The sequence below is a fragment of the Nerophis ophidion genome, linkage group LG01, assembly GCF_033978795.1.
Source record: "Nerophis ophidion isolate RoL-2023_Sa linkage group LG01, RoL_Noph_v1.0, whole genome shotgun sequence".
In the NCBI taxonomy this organism is placed as follows: domain Eukaryota; kingdom Metazoa; phylum Chordata; class Actinopteri; order Syngnathiformes; family Syngnathidae; genus Nerophis; species Nerophis ophidion.
The window spans coordinates 13,205,322-13,219,789 of record NC_084611.1 but is presented as its reverse complement, the minus strand read 5'-3'; the positions used below and the strand labels follow the sequence as shown (position 1 = coordinate 13,219,789).

General features: G+C 36.1%; 9 non-coding genes across 9 annotated transcripts; 7 read left to right on the top strand and 2 right to left on the bottom strand.

The window, feature by feature from the left end:
• The first annotated feature begins 5,129 nt into the window (after positions 1-5,129).
• On the top strand, positions 5,130-5,212 carry trnap-cgg (transfer RNA proline (anticodon CGG)). Its single transcript has one exon. It is a non-coding gene; the product is annotated as a tRNA-Pro (tRNA).
• Positions 5,213-5,865: 653 nt separating this feature from the next.
• Positions 5,866-5,948, top strand: trnal-cag (transfer RNA leucine (anticodon CAG)). The gene has a single exon. It is a non-coding gene; the product is annotated as a tRNA-Leu (tRNA).
• Positions 5,949-6,601: 653 nt separating this feature from the next.
• trnal-cag (transfer RNA leucine (anticodon CAG)) lies at positions 6,602-6,684 on the top strand. Its single transcript has one exon. It is a non-coding gene; the product is annotated as a tRNA-Leu (tRNA).
• A 1,643-nt stretch (positions 6,685-8,327) lies between these two features.
• Positions 8,328-8,410, bottom strand: trnal-cag (transfer RNA leucine (anticodon CAG)). The gene has a single exon. It is a non-coding gene; the product is annotated as a tRNA-Leu (tRNA).
• Positions 8,411-9,070: 660 nt separating this feature from the next.
• Positions 9,071-9,153, bottom strand: trnal-cag (transfer RNA leucine (anticodon CAG)). Its single transcript has one exon. It is a non-coding gene; the product is annotated as a tRNA-Leu (tRNA).
• A 540-nt stretch (positions 9,154-9,693) lies between these two features.
• On the top strand, positions 9,694-9,765 carry trnae-cuc (transfer RNA glutamic acid (anticodon CUC)). Its single transcript has one exon. It is a non-coding gene; the product is annotated as a tRNA-Glu (tRNA).
• A 1,483-nt stretch (positions 9,766-11,248) lies between these two features.
• On the top strand, positions 11,249-11,331 carry trnal-cag (transfer RNA leucine (anticodon CAG)). The gene has a single exon. It is a non-coding gene; the product is annotated as a tRNA-Leu (tRNA).
• A 660-nt stretch (positions 11,332-11,991) lies between these two features.
• trnal-cag (transfer RNA leucine (anticodon CAG)) lies at positions 11,992-12,074 on the top strand. The gene has a single exon. It is a non-coding gene; the product is annotated as a tRNA-Leu (tRNA).
• A 1,658-nt stretch (positions 12,075-13,732) lies between these two features.
• Positions 13,733-13,815, top strand: trnal-cag (transfer RNA leucine (anticodon CAG)). The gene has a single exon. It is a non-coding gene; the product is annotated as a tRNA-Leu (tRNA).
• Positions 13,816-14,468: the final 653 nt, after the last annotated feature.

The window sequence follows — 14,468 nt, the reverse complement described above, 5'->3', positions numbered from 1 at the left end:
GACAGAATGTGAAAAAAAAAATCCAGGAATTCACATTGTAGGAATTTTAAAGAATCCATCCATCTTCTTCCGCTTATCCGAGGTCGGGTCGCGGGGGCAGCAGCCTAAGCAGGGAAACCCAGACTTCCCTCTCCCCAGCCACTTCGTCTAGCTCTTCCCGGGGGATCCCGAGGCGTTTCCAGGCCAGCTGGGAGACATAGTCTTCCCAACGTGTCCTGGGTCTTCCCCGTGGCCTCCTACCGGTTGGACGTGCCCTAAACACCTCCCCTAGGGAGGCGTTCGGGTGGCATCCTGACCAGATGCCCGAACCACCTCATCTGGCTCCTCTCGATGTGAAGGAGCAGCGGCTTTACTTTGAGTTCCTCCCGGATGGCAGAGCTTCTCACCCTATCTCTAAGGGAGAGACCCGCCACCAGGCGGAGGAAACTCATTTGGGCCGCTTGTACCCGTGATCTTATCCTTTCGGTCATGACCCAAAGCTCATGACTATAGGTGAGGATGGGAACGTACATCGACCGGTAAATTGAGAGCTTTGCCTTCCGGCTCAGCTCCTTCTTCACCACAATGGATCGGTACAACGTCCGCATTACTGAAGACGCCGCACCGATCCGATGTATTTTAAAGAATGTTTTTGTAAATTATAGTGGAAAATAAGTATTTGGTCCGTAACAAAAATTCAACTCAATGCTTTGTAATATAAACTTTGTTGGCAATAACAGAGGTGAAACGATTAGTATAGGTCAGGGGTCGGGAACCAAAGCCAAATATTTTAAAATGTATTTCCGTAAGAGCCATATAATATTTTTTTTAACACCTAACACAAATAAATGCGTGCATTTTTAAGTAAGACCAACATTTCTAGAGTATAATAGGTCTCTTATTCTTTGTAATAACATTGTTATTCTGAAGCTAACTGTGGAGGGGGCGTGGCCTGCCGGCCTGCAGTGAACTGGGGTGTGCCCGGACCGGCCTCTGAATAAGCGACAGGTGCGTAAAATGGCCCACCTGGGCCTTGTTATCTAATCACCTGTCGCTCTGTTATAAACAGCAGCCAGGAGGAGAGATGGGGTTGGGGCTGGAGCCAGAGCGCGAGCGAAAACGAAAGAGAAAAAGACAACTGCTGGAAAGCAACAGAGAGACTTACTGAAAAATAAAACTATTGTAACCCTGAAACAGGCTCTCATGTCGGTGCTTGGTGGTCTGAAAAACCCCCAGGAGGGCAAGCCCCACACTAACCAATAATAAATAAGTAACTTCTTACCATTAACGCAACTTTTTGAACAGGTGTGGTAGAAAACGGATGGATGGATTAAAAATGCATGATAATGTTTTATATTTTGAACATTATTTTTAACACTGATTACAAGTGGAATTATTCATTACTTATCGTGTTAAGCAATGCCAGCTCAGATTTATCCGAGAGCCAGATGCAGTCATCAAAAGAGCCACATCTGGCTCTAGAGCCATAGGTTCCCTACCCCTGCTCTAGGTCTTTAACAGGTTTTCACACACAGTAGCTTGCATTTTGGCCCATTCCTCTATGCCAGGGGTCACCAACCTTTTTGAAAGCAAGAGCTACTTCTTGGATACTGATTAATGCGAAGGGCTACCAGTTTGATACACACTTAAATAAATTGCCAGAAATAGCTGAATTTACCTTTAATAAATAAATCTATATACCATCCATCCATCCATTTTCTACCGCGTATTCCCTTTTGGGCTCGCGGGGGGCACTGGCGCCTATCTCAGCTACAATCGGGCGGAAGGAGGGGTACACCCTGGACAAGTCGCCACCTCATCGCAGGGCCAACACAGATAGACAGACAATATTCACACTCACATTCACACTCTATATACATATATATATATATATAGATATATATATATATATATATATATATATATATATATATATATATGTATGACGGAAGGTTTTTTGTAGAGAATAAATGATGATTAAAAACACTTAATTGAATGGTTTAAAAGAGGAGAAAACACAAAAAAAATTAAAATTAAATTTTTAAACATAGTTTATCTTCAATTTCGACTCTTTAAAATTCAAAATTCAACCGAAAAAAATGAAGAGAAAAACTGGCTAATTCGAATGTTTTCGAAAAAAATTTTTTAAAATAATTTATGGAACATCATTAGTAATTTTTCCTGATTAACATTAGTTTTAGAATTTTGATGACATGTTTTAAATAGGTTAAAATTCAATCTGCACTTTGTTAGAATATATAACAAATTGGACCAAGCTATATTTCTAACAAAGACTAATCATTATTTCTTCTAGATTTTCCAGAACAAAAATTTTAGAAAAAATTCAAAATACTTTGAAATAAGATTTAAATTTGATTCTAAAGATTTTCTAGATTTGCCAGAATATATTTTTTAAAATTTCAATCATAATAAGTTTGAAGAAATATTTCACAAATAATCTTCGTCGAAAAAACAGAAGCTAAAATGAAGAATTAAATTAAAATGTATTTATTATTCTTTACAATAAAAAGAAAATACTTGAACATTGATTTAAATTGTCAGGAAAGAAGAGGAAGGAATTTAAAAGGTAAAAAGGTATATGTGTTTAAAAATCCTAAAATCGTTTTTAAGGTAGTATTTCTTCTCTAAAATTGTCTTTCTGAAAGTTATAAGAAACAAAGTAAAAAAATTAATGAATTTATTTAAACAAGTGAAGACCAAGTCTTTAAAATATTTTCTTCGATTTTCAAATTCTATTTGAGTTTTGTCTCTCTTAGAATTAAAAATGTCAAGCAAAGCAAGACCAGCTTGCTGGTAAAAAAAAAATAAAAAATCCAAAAATAGAGGCAGCTCACTGGTAAGTGCTGCTATTTGAGCTATTTTTAGAACAGGCCAGCGGGCGACTCATCTGGTCCTTACGGGCTACCTGGTGCCCGCGGGCACCGCCTTGGTGGCCCCTGCTCTATCCAGATCTTCTCGAGAGCAGTGATGTTTTGGGGCTGTCGTCAAGCAACACGGACTTTCAACTCCCTCCACAGATTTTCTACGGGCTTGAGGTCTGAAGACTGGCTAGGCCACTCCAGGACCTTCAAATCCTTCTTACGGAGCCACTCTTTCTTCAAAGCTCTCACTGATGGAAGGAGGTTTTGGCTCAAAATCTCACGATACATGGCCCCATTCGTTCTTTCCTTAACACGGATCAATCGTCCTGTCCCCTTAGCAGAAAAACAGCCCCAAAGCATGATGTTTCCACCCCCATGCTTCACAGTAGGTATGGTGTTCTTGGGATGCAACTCAGTATTCTTCTTCCTCCAAACACGACGAGTTGAGTCTATACCAAAAAGTCCTATTTTGATTTCATCTGACCACATGACATTCTCCCAATCCTCTGCTGTATCATCCATGTGCAAAAAGTGCATGCGCTGCTGAGCTCTTTTTACAAGGGGGACCAGGTTATATTGTCAGTGATCTGCACCCCGGGGAACTTGGTGCTGCTTACCATCTCCACCGCTGGGCCGTTGATGAACTGGACTGGTGCTTCCTGAGGTCAACAATGATCTCCTTGGTCTTGTCGACGTTCAGGACCAGGTTGTTGGTTCTGCACCAGTCAACCAGATGTTTCACCTCCTCCCTGTAGTCCTTGATCAGTCCTCAGCTTGTGTCCCGTGCTCAACTGTTCCCGAAATTTACTCTGTTACACTGCTGTCCGCGCGGTTAGAAACTTCCGCTTAAGCCAAATCCACTGGCTGCTTCTCTCAGCTGCCTCTGAGACTGCTCTGATGGTCCTCTGCGGACTTCCCTCAGCAGCCTGATGGTCCATGAAGCCACAAATCCTCTGCATCCCACTTCAACTGTTAAGACACCTTTAACATATTTTAAAATGCAAAACTTATTTTAAAATGTTTACGATTCTAAAAATGTAAAATGTTCAAAAAAAAAAAAATTAACTATGTTTTCAAATGGTAAAAAAAATGTTTGCAATGTCAAAAATCTTTAAAGTGTTTAAAAATATTCTACATATTTCCATCCATCCATCCATTTACTACCGCTTGTCCCTTTCGAGGCCGCGGGGAGTGCTGAAACCCATCTCAGCTTAAAATGTTAAAAAACAAATGTTTATCCATCCATCCATTTTCTACCGCTTATTCCCTTTGGGGTAACGGGGGGCGCTGGTGCCTACCTCAGCTACAATCGGGCGGAAGGCAGCGTACACCATGGACAATTCGCCACCTCATCGCAGGGTAAAAATAGGTAATATGTTAAAATTGTTAAAGTATTTAAAAACATTTAAGTGTTTCAAAAAATATTACTTAATTTCTAAATTTTAAAAATGTTTTGAAATGTTTAAAAAATTTTAAATGTTTAAAAAGGCTTAAACATGTTTTTAAAATGTTAAACATGCTTTGAAATATTTAACATTTTTAAAATGTTTAAAACCTGTTCTAATGTTTAAAATGTTAGAAATGTTTAATATTTTCAAAATGTGTGAAAATGCTTTAAAATGATTGAAAAATGTTAAAATGTTCGAAATGTCAGTAATGTTTAAAATGTTAAAAATGCTTTAAAAATTTTTACATATTTATAATGTTTGAAATTTTTTAAAAACGTCTAACATTTTTAACATCTTCAAACATTTTTAAATGTTTGAAGATGTTAAAAATGGTTGGTAATGTAATAAACGCGCCATATTGCATGTTAGACACTTCACACACTCGAGTCATCAGAACGGTCCTTGTGGGGACCGTCTGAAAAACGGCATATTGCATGTTTGACATGTTTAGCTAATTGTAAATATTTGAACCTAAAATTCATGGCATTTGATACTGGGTGCTATCTTAGAAGTATGCTAAAGTTTTCATATTATTATGCTAACATTAGTGTGCTTATGTTTTATGCTAACATTTTAGCTCATTTTGGTGATTGAAGGCTAAAATTAATGGGTTTTGAGACATGTCTCCATTATACAGGTATTCTAACTGTTCCCATTATAACAAGCTAACATTAGCATGCTAAATTTTAATGCAAACTTTTTAGCTTCAGTCCAAATTATATATTCAATTATGAAACAGTAATTCTTGACGACAAATACAAATTTTGTACATGAAGCCATTAAACCATTAGCATGTGTGGGCGTGGAAATGTTTATGGCTGTCAGGATGGCCGAGCGGTCTAAGGCGCTACGTTCGGGTAGTAGTCTACTCTGTAGGCGTGGGTTCGAATCCCACTTCTGATAAGAATGTTGAGGGCTTTCCTCACTACTAGTTCATTTTATCTATGACATGAACTTTTCCTGTTATCATGCTAACATTAGTATCCTATCTATAGCAGGCTAACATGCTAAAAGTCTCTTATTTTAGCATGTTAACATTTTAATGCTAATATTTTTTGATTATTGTATTTGTATAAACCTAAAAATCTGGGCTTTTGATACATGGCATTGTCAGAAGTATTCCAACTTTTCTTATGTCACCATGCTAACATTAGTTAGCATGTTATTGTTTTATGCTAGCATTTTAGCTAATTGTAATTATTTGAAACTAAAATTCATGGCATTTGATACTGGGTGCTATCTTAGAAGTGTGCTAAAGTTTTTATATTATTATGCTAACATTAGTGAGCTTATGTTTTATGCTAACATTTTAGCTCATTTTGATGATTGAAAGCTAAAATTCATGGTTTTTGAGACATGTCTCCATTTTACAGGTATTCTAACTGTTCCCATTATAACAAGCTAACATTAGCATGCTAACGTTTAATGCAAACTTTTTAGCTTCAGTCAAAATTATGTATTCAATTATAAAACAGTAATTCTTGAGAACAAATACAAATTTTGTACATGAAGCCATTAAACCATTAGCATGTGTGGGCGTGAAAACTTTCGTGTCCGTCAGGATGGCCGAGCGGTCTAAGGCAATACATTCAGGTCGTAGTCTATTCTGTAGGCGTGGGTTCGAATCCCACTTCTGACAGGAATATTGAGGGCTTTCCTTACAACTAACTCATTTTATCTATGACATCAACTTTTCCTGTTATCATGCTAACATTAGTATCCTATCTATAGCATGCTAACATGCTAAACTTCTCTTATTTTACCATGTTAACATTTTAATGCTAATATTTTTTGATTATTGTATTCGTATAAACCTAAAAATCTGGGCTTTTGATACATGGCATTGTCAGAAGTATTCCAACTTTTCTTATGTCACCATGCTAACATTAGTTAGCATGTTATTGTTTTATGCTAGCATTTTAGCTAATTGTAATTATTTGAAACTAAAATTCATGGCATTTGATACTGGGTGCTATCTTAGAAGTATGCTAAAGTTTTTATATTATTATGCTAACATTAGTGAGCTTATGTTTTATGCTAACATTTTTGCTCATTTTGATGATTGAAAGCTAAAATTAATGGTTTTTGAGACGTGTTTCCATTTTACAGGTATTCTAACTGTTCCCATTATAACAAGCTAACATTATTATGCTAACGTTTAATGCAAACTTTTTAGCTTCAGTCAAAATTATGTATTCAATTATAAAACAGTAATTCTTGAGAACAAATACAAATTTTGTACATGAAGCCATTAAACCATTAGCATGTGTGGGCGTGAAGACTTTCGTGTCTGTCAGGATGGCCGAGCGGTCTAAGGCGCTACGTTCAGGTCGTAGTCTACTCTGTAGGCGTGGGTTCGAATCCCACTTCTGACAGGAATATTGAGGGCTTTCCTCACAACTAACTCATTTTATCTATGACATCAACTTTTCCTGTTATCATGCTAACATTAGTATCCTATCTATAGCATGCTAACATGCTAAACTTCTCTTATTTTACCATGTTAACATTTTAATGCTAATATTTTTTGATTATTGTATTCGTATAAACCTAAAAATCTGGGCTTTTGATACATGGCATTGTCAGAAGTATTCCAACTTTTCTTATGTCACCATGCTAACATTAGTTAGCATGTTGTTGTTTTATGCTAGCATTTTAGCTAATTGTAATTATTTGAAACTAAAATTCATGGCATTTGATACTTGGTGATATCTTATAAGTATGCTAAAGTTTTTATATTATTATGCTAACATTAGCGAGCTTATGTTTTATGCTAACATTTTAGCTCATTTTGATGATTGAAAGCTAAAATTAATGGTTTTTGAGACATGTCTCCATTTTACAGGTATTCTAACTGTTCCCATTATAACAAGCTAACATTAGCATGGTAAATTTTAATGCAAACTTTTTAGCTTCAGTCAAAATTATATATTCAATTATAAAACAGTAATTCTTGACGACAAATACAAATTCTGTACTTGAAGCCATTAAACCATTAGGATGTGTGGGAGTGAGGGTGTTTGTGTCTGTCAGGATGGCCTTGGGTCTAAGGCGCTACGTCCAGGTCGTAGTCTACTCTGTAGGCGTGGGTTCGAATCCCACTTCTGACAAGAATATTGAGCGCTTTCCTCACAAATAACTCATTTTATCTATGACACGAACTTTTTCTGTTATCATGCTAACATTAGTATCCTATCTATAGCATGCTAACATGCTAAACTTCTCTTATTTTACCATGTTAACATGTTAATTCTAATATTTTTTGATTATTGTATTTGTATAAACCTAAAAATCTTGGCTTTTGATACATGGCATTGTCAGTGGGTATGCTGCGGCCCTCAAACCTGGGCCGCAGCATTGAGGGCGCCGAATCACCAGGGATTGGAAGTGGTCTTTGACTCTTGTCACCCGGCCAGGTGACGCGTCTGGAACACACTTAGGCGACATTACGCCAGCGGCACACAGAGGGCGCCATTCTCTACCAGAAAACTCTGCGGCCCTTCATGATGAGGCTGAATGAAGGCAAAGGTATGATACACTATTATAGCAGTGATACCATGTTGTGATATCAGTTATTCTTATCGTTTCTTGTCTTAGAAGGATTAGTCACACTTGGAAGGTAACAAGATGTCGACTTTAATGATTATTCATGACTTGATGTACTGCATCATGATTATTGATGGTACTGTTCACACTGAATCGATACGGTACCAATTCCAGGTGTCTATGAGGCAATACTGGTACTCAAATGTACCAATTTTTGGAAAATATGTTTTTGTTTTATAAAAGTTGGAATACTTCTGACGATGCCATGTATCAAAAGCCAAGATTTTTAGGTTCATACAAATAAAATTATCAAAAAATATTAGCATTAAAATGTTAACATGGTAAAATAAAAGAAGTTTAGCATGTTAGCATGCTATAGATAGGATACTATGGTTAGCAAAATAACAGGAAAAGTTAATGTCATAGATAAAATGAATTAGTAATTAGTAGTGAGGAAAGCCCACAATGTTCCTGTCAGAAGTGGGATTCGAACCCACGCCTACAGAGTAGACTACGACCTGAACGTAGCGCCTTAGACCGCTCGGCCATCCTGACAGCCATAAACATTTCCACGCCCACACACGCTAATGGTTTAATGGCTTCATGTACAAAATTTGTATTTGTTATCAAGAATTACAGTTTCATAATTGAATATATAATTTTGACTGAAGCTAAAAAGTTTGCATTAAACATTAGCATGCTAATGTTAGCTTGTTATAATGGGAACAGTTAGAATACCTGTAAAATGGAGACATGTCTCAAAAACCATGAATTTTAGCTTTCAATCATCAAAATGAGCTAAAATGTTAGAATAAAACATAAGCACACTAATATTAGCATAGTGATATAAAAACTTTAGCATACTTCTAAGATAGCACCCAGTATCAAATGCCTTGAATTTTAGGTTCAAATATTTACAATTAGCTAAAATGCTAGCATAAAACAATAACATGCTAACTAATGTTAGCATGGTGACATAAGAGAAGTTGGAATACTTCTGACAATGCCATGTATCAAAAGCCAAAATGTTTACGTTTAAACAAATAGCTTAATCCAAAAATATTAGCATTAAAATGTTAACATGGTAAAATAAGAGAAGTTTAGCATGTTAGCATTCTATAGACAGGATAATAATGTTAGCATGATAACAGGAAAAGTTCATGTCATAGATAAAATGAATTAGTAATTAGTAGTGAGGAAAGCCCACAATGTTCTTGTCAGAAGTGGGATTCGAACCCACGCCTACATAGTAGACTACGACCTGATCGTAGCGCCTTAGACCGCTCGGCCATCCTGACAGCCAAAAACACTTCTACGCCCACACAGTTGTCAATCTTGCTACCTAGCATGCTACCATTTGAGCTAACTCTCTCAAATGCTAATCTCCTTTTTTTATTCCCTGATGAAAATGTTTAACTGGAGAATGCGGGCATCGATCCCGCTACCTCTCACATGCTAAGCGAGCGCTCTACCATTTGAGCTAATTCCCCTGTAAAGGTGACTTGTTCCCTATTTTCCCTGAACGGGAATCGGCCCCAGAACACAGCAAAAAGAGGGACCAATCCTAACCTCCACCAGGGACTTGATGGATGTCTGTATGAGCAACTTCTTCCTCTCAGAGGTAGAATCGTACACGAAAGAAAACATCTGTGATATCATGATTGATGACTTTACTGTAGCTAAAATTAGCTTAAATGTTAGCATGCTAGCTTACCATATGAGAGTTAGCGAGATGGATGGCTGAAGTCTTCAGTCTGGTCTCTGGACTGTCTAAGAAGTGTCATGTAACAGGTGACTGTCACACTCAAAACGTGAGCCTCAAATGGTCCCTCGTCAAGTCCCTGGTGGTCTAGTGGTTAGGATTCGGCGCTCTCACCGCCGCGGCCCGGGTTCGATTCCCGGTCAGGGAACTTAGCATTTTAGCAACTATGTCTGAGTGGTAAATAATGTGAGGAACTTAAGAGTTCCGAAAAAACATGGCTGACCTCACCGAAACCTGGCTTGAACCAGACGAATTTTTTGCGCTAGATGAGGCATCTCCTCCTAACTATACTAATGCGCATATTGCCCGTCCCCTTAAGAGCGCCCTACCATTAGAGCTAATTCCCCTGTAAGACAAGCTAAGATAGCTGCTATCAGACACAATCACGCAAACGTCAGTCAATCGGCAAAAGTCCAGACTTTGGACTATATCAGTGCCTTTGTCAACGTCTTATATTTTAGTAAGAGTGTTACTGCAGTACTTTAAAGTAATACTACAGTGTGTGTATCCTGAAGGCCACGCCCACTTCCAGCTGTCCTCGTCATACAGACTTTACTGACGTCCACACGTGTCCCACAAGATGGACGACTGCACACATGGGGTCGGCTCTCAAACTCTAAAAAGTTCCAGTGGAGAATGCGGGCATCGATCCCGCTACCTCTCACATGCTAAGCGAGCGCTCTACCATTTGAGATAATTCCCCTGTAACGCTTCACCGAACGTCACGTGACCGCCGAGGACCACACCCCCACTCTGGATCCCAGAGAACTAACAGTTTCTTGTGAGTACCCATGTTGGACACTTCACACACCTTCTAAAAAACGGCATATTGCATGTTTGACACTTCACACACTCGAGTCATGGGAACAAACCTTGTGGGGACCGTCTAAAAAACAGCATATTGCATGTTTGACACTTCACACACTCGAGTCATGAGATCGGACCTTGTGGGGACCGTCTAAAAAACGGCATATTGCATGTTTGACACTTCACACACTAATTACTAATTCATTTTATCTATGACATGAACTTTTCCTGTTATCATGCTAACATTAGTATCCTATCTATAGCATGCTAACATGCTAAACTCCTCTTATTTTACCATGTTAACATTTTAATGCTAATATTTTTTGATTATTGTATTTGTATAAACCTAAAAATCTTGGCTTTTGATACATGGCATTGTCAGAAGTATTCCAACTTTTCTTATGTCACCATGCTAACATTAGTTAGCATGTTGTTGTTTTATGCTTGCATTTTAGCTAATTATAATTATTTGAAACTAAAATTCATGGCGTTTGATACTGGGTGCTATCTTAGAAGTATGCTAAAGTTTTTATATTATTATGCTAACATTAGTGAGCTTATGTTTTATGCTAACATTTTAGCTCATTTTGATGATTGAAGGCTAAAATACATGGTTTTTGAGACATGTCTCCATTTTACAGGTAGTCTAACTGTTCCCATTATAACAAGCTAACATTAGCATGCTAACGTTTAATGCAAACTTTTTAGCTTCAGTCAAAATTATATATTCAATTATGAAACAGTAATTCTTGATAACAAATACAAATTTCGTACAGGAAGCCATTAAACCATTAGCATGTGTGGCCGTGGAAGTATTTATGGCTGTCAGGATGGCCGAGCGGTCTAAGGTGCTACGTTCAGGTCGTAGTCTACTCTGTAGGCGTGGGTTCGAATCCCACTTCTGACAGGAACATTGTGGGCTTTCCTCACTACAAATTACTAATTCATTTTATCTATGACATGAACTTTTCCTGTTATCATGCTAACAATAGCATCCTATATATAGCATGCTAACATGCTAAACTTCTCTTATTTTACCATGTTAACATTTTAATGCTAATATTTTTTGGTTATTGTATTTGTATAAACCTAAAAATCTTGGCTTTTGATACATGGCATTTTCAGAAGTATTCCAACTTTTCTTATGTCACCATGCTAACATTAGTTAGCATGTTATTGTTTTATGCTAGCATTTTAGCTAATTGTAATTATTTGAAACTAAAATTCATGGCATTTGATACTGGGTGCTGTCTTAGAAGTATGCTAAAGTTTTTATATTATTATGCTAACATTAGTGAGCTTATGTTTTATGCTAACATTTTAGCTCATTTTGATGATTGAAGGCTAAAATACATGGTTTTTGAGACATGTCTCCATTTTACAGGTATTCTAACTGTTCCCATAATAACAAGCTAATATTAGCATGCTAACGTTTAATGCAAACTTTTTAGCTTCAGTCAAAATTATATATTCAATTATAAAACAGTAATTCTTGATAACAAATACAAATGTTGTACATGAAGCCATTAAACCATTAGCATGTGTGGGCGTGGAAGTATTTATGGCTGTCAGGATGGCCGAGTGGTCTAAGGCGCTACGTTCAGGTCGTAGTCTACTCTGTAGGCGTGGGTTCGAATCCCACTTCTGACAGGAACATTGTGGGCTTTCCTCACTACAAATTACTAATTCATTTTATCTATGACATGAACTTTTCCTGTTATCATGCTAACAATAGCATCCTATATATAGCATGCTAACATGCTAAACTTCTCTTATTTTACCATGTTAACATTTTAATGCTAATATTTTTTGATTATTGTATTTGTATAAACCTAAAAATCTTGGCTTTTGATACATGGCATTGTCAGAAGTATTCCAACTTTTCTTATGTCACCATGCTAACATTAGTTAGCATGTTATTGTTTTATGCTAGCATTTTAGCTAATTGTAATTATTTGAAACTAAAATTCATGGCATTTGATACTTGGTGCTATCTTAGAAGTTTGCTAACATTTTTTAAATGATCAATCTAACATTAGCAGCCCTTTGAGACACTAGTGATTTAGGGCTAATAAGTAAACATTGATTGATTGATTGATTAGTGTGCTGATGTTTTATGCTAATATTTCAGCTCATTTTGATGATTGAAAGCTAAAATTAATGTTTTTTGAGACATGTCTCCATTTTACAGGTATTCTAACTGTTCCCATAATAACAAGCTAACATTAGCATGCTAACGTTTAATGCAAACTTTTTAGCTTCAGTCAAAATTATATATCCATCCATCCATTTTCTACCGCTTATTCCCTTTGGGGTAACGGGGGGCGCTGGTGCCTACCTCAGCTACAATCGGGCGGAAGGCAGTGTACACCGTGGACAATTCGCCACCTCATCGCATGGTAAAAATAGGTATTATGTTAAAATTGTTAAAGTATTTAAAAACATTTAAGTGTTTCAAAAAATATTACTTAATTTCTAAATTTTAAAAATGTTTTGAAATGTTTAAAATTTTTTAAATGTTTAAAAAGGCTTAAACATGTTTTTAAAATGTTAAACATGCTTTGAAATATTTAACATTTTTAAAATGTTTAAAACCTGTTCTAATGTTTAAAATGTTAGAAATGTTTAATATTTTCAAAATGTGTGAAAATGCTTTAAAATTATTGAAAAATGTTAAAATGTTCGAAATGTTAGTAATGTTTAAAATGTTAAAAATGCTTTAAAATTTTTTACATATTTATAATGTTTGAAATTTTTTAAAAACGTCTAACATTTTTAACATCTTCAAACATTTATAAATGTTTGAAAATGTTAAAAATGGTTGGTAATGTAATAAACGCGCCATATTGCATGTTAGACACTTCACACACTCGAGTCATCAGAACGGTCCTTGTGGGGACCGTCTGAAAAACGGCATATTGCATGTTTGACATGTTTAGCTAATTGTAAATATTTGAACCTAAAATTCATGGCATTTGATACTAGGTGGTATCTTAGAAGTATGCTAAAGTTTTTATATTATTATGCGAACATTAGTGAGCTTATGTTTTATACTAACATTTTAGCTCATTTTGATGATTGAAAGCTAAAATTAATGGTTTTTGAGACATGTCTCCATTTTACAGGTATTCTAACTGTTCCCATTATAACAAGCTAACATTAGCATGCTAACGTTTAATGCAAACTTTTTAGCTTCAGTCAAAAGTATATATTCAATTATAAAACAGTAATTCTTGAGAACAAATAAAAATTTTGTACATGAAGCCATTAAACGATTAGCATATGTGGGCGTGAAAACTTTCTTGTCCGTCAGGATGGCCGAGCGGTCTAAGGCGCTACGTTCAGGTCGTAGTCTACTCTGTAGGCGTGGGTTCGAATCCCACTTCTGACAGGAATATTGAGGGCTTTCCTCATAACTAACTCATTTTATCTATGACATCAACTTTTCCTGTTATCATGCTAACATTAGTATCCTATCTATAGCATGCTAACATGCTAAACTTCTCTTATTTTACCATGTTAACATTTTAATGCTAATATTTTTTGATTATTGTATTCGTATAAACCTAAAAATCTGGGCTTTTGATACATGGCATTGACAGAAGTATTCCAACTTTTCTTATGTCACCATGCTAACATTAGTTAGCATGTTATTGTTTTATGCTAGCATTTTAGCTAATTGTAATTATTTGAAACTAAAATTCATGGCATTTGATACTGGGTGCTATCTTAGAAGTGTGCTAAAGTTTTTATATTATTATGCTAACATTAGTGAGCTTATGTTTTATGCTAACATTTTAGCTCATTTTGATGATTGAAAGCTAAAATTCATGGTTTTTGAGACATGTCTCCATTTTACAGGTATTCTAACTGTTCCCATCATGACAAGCTAACATTATTATGCTAACGTTTAATGCAAACTTTTTAGCTTCAGTCAAAATTATATATTCAATTATAAAACAGTAATTCTTGAGAACAAATACAAATTTTGCACATGAAGCCATTAAACCATTAGCATATGTGGGCGTGAAAACTTTCGTGCCC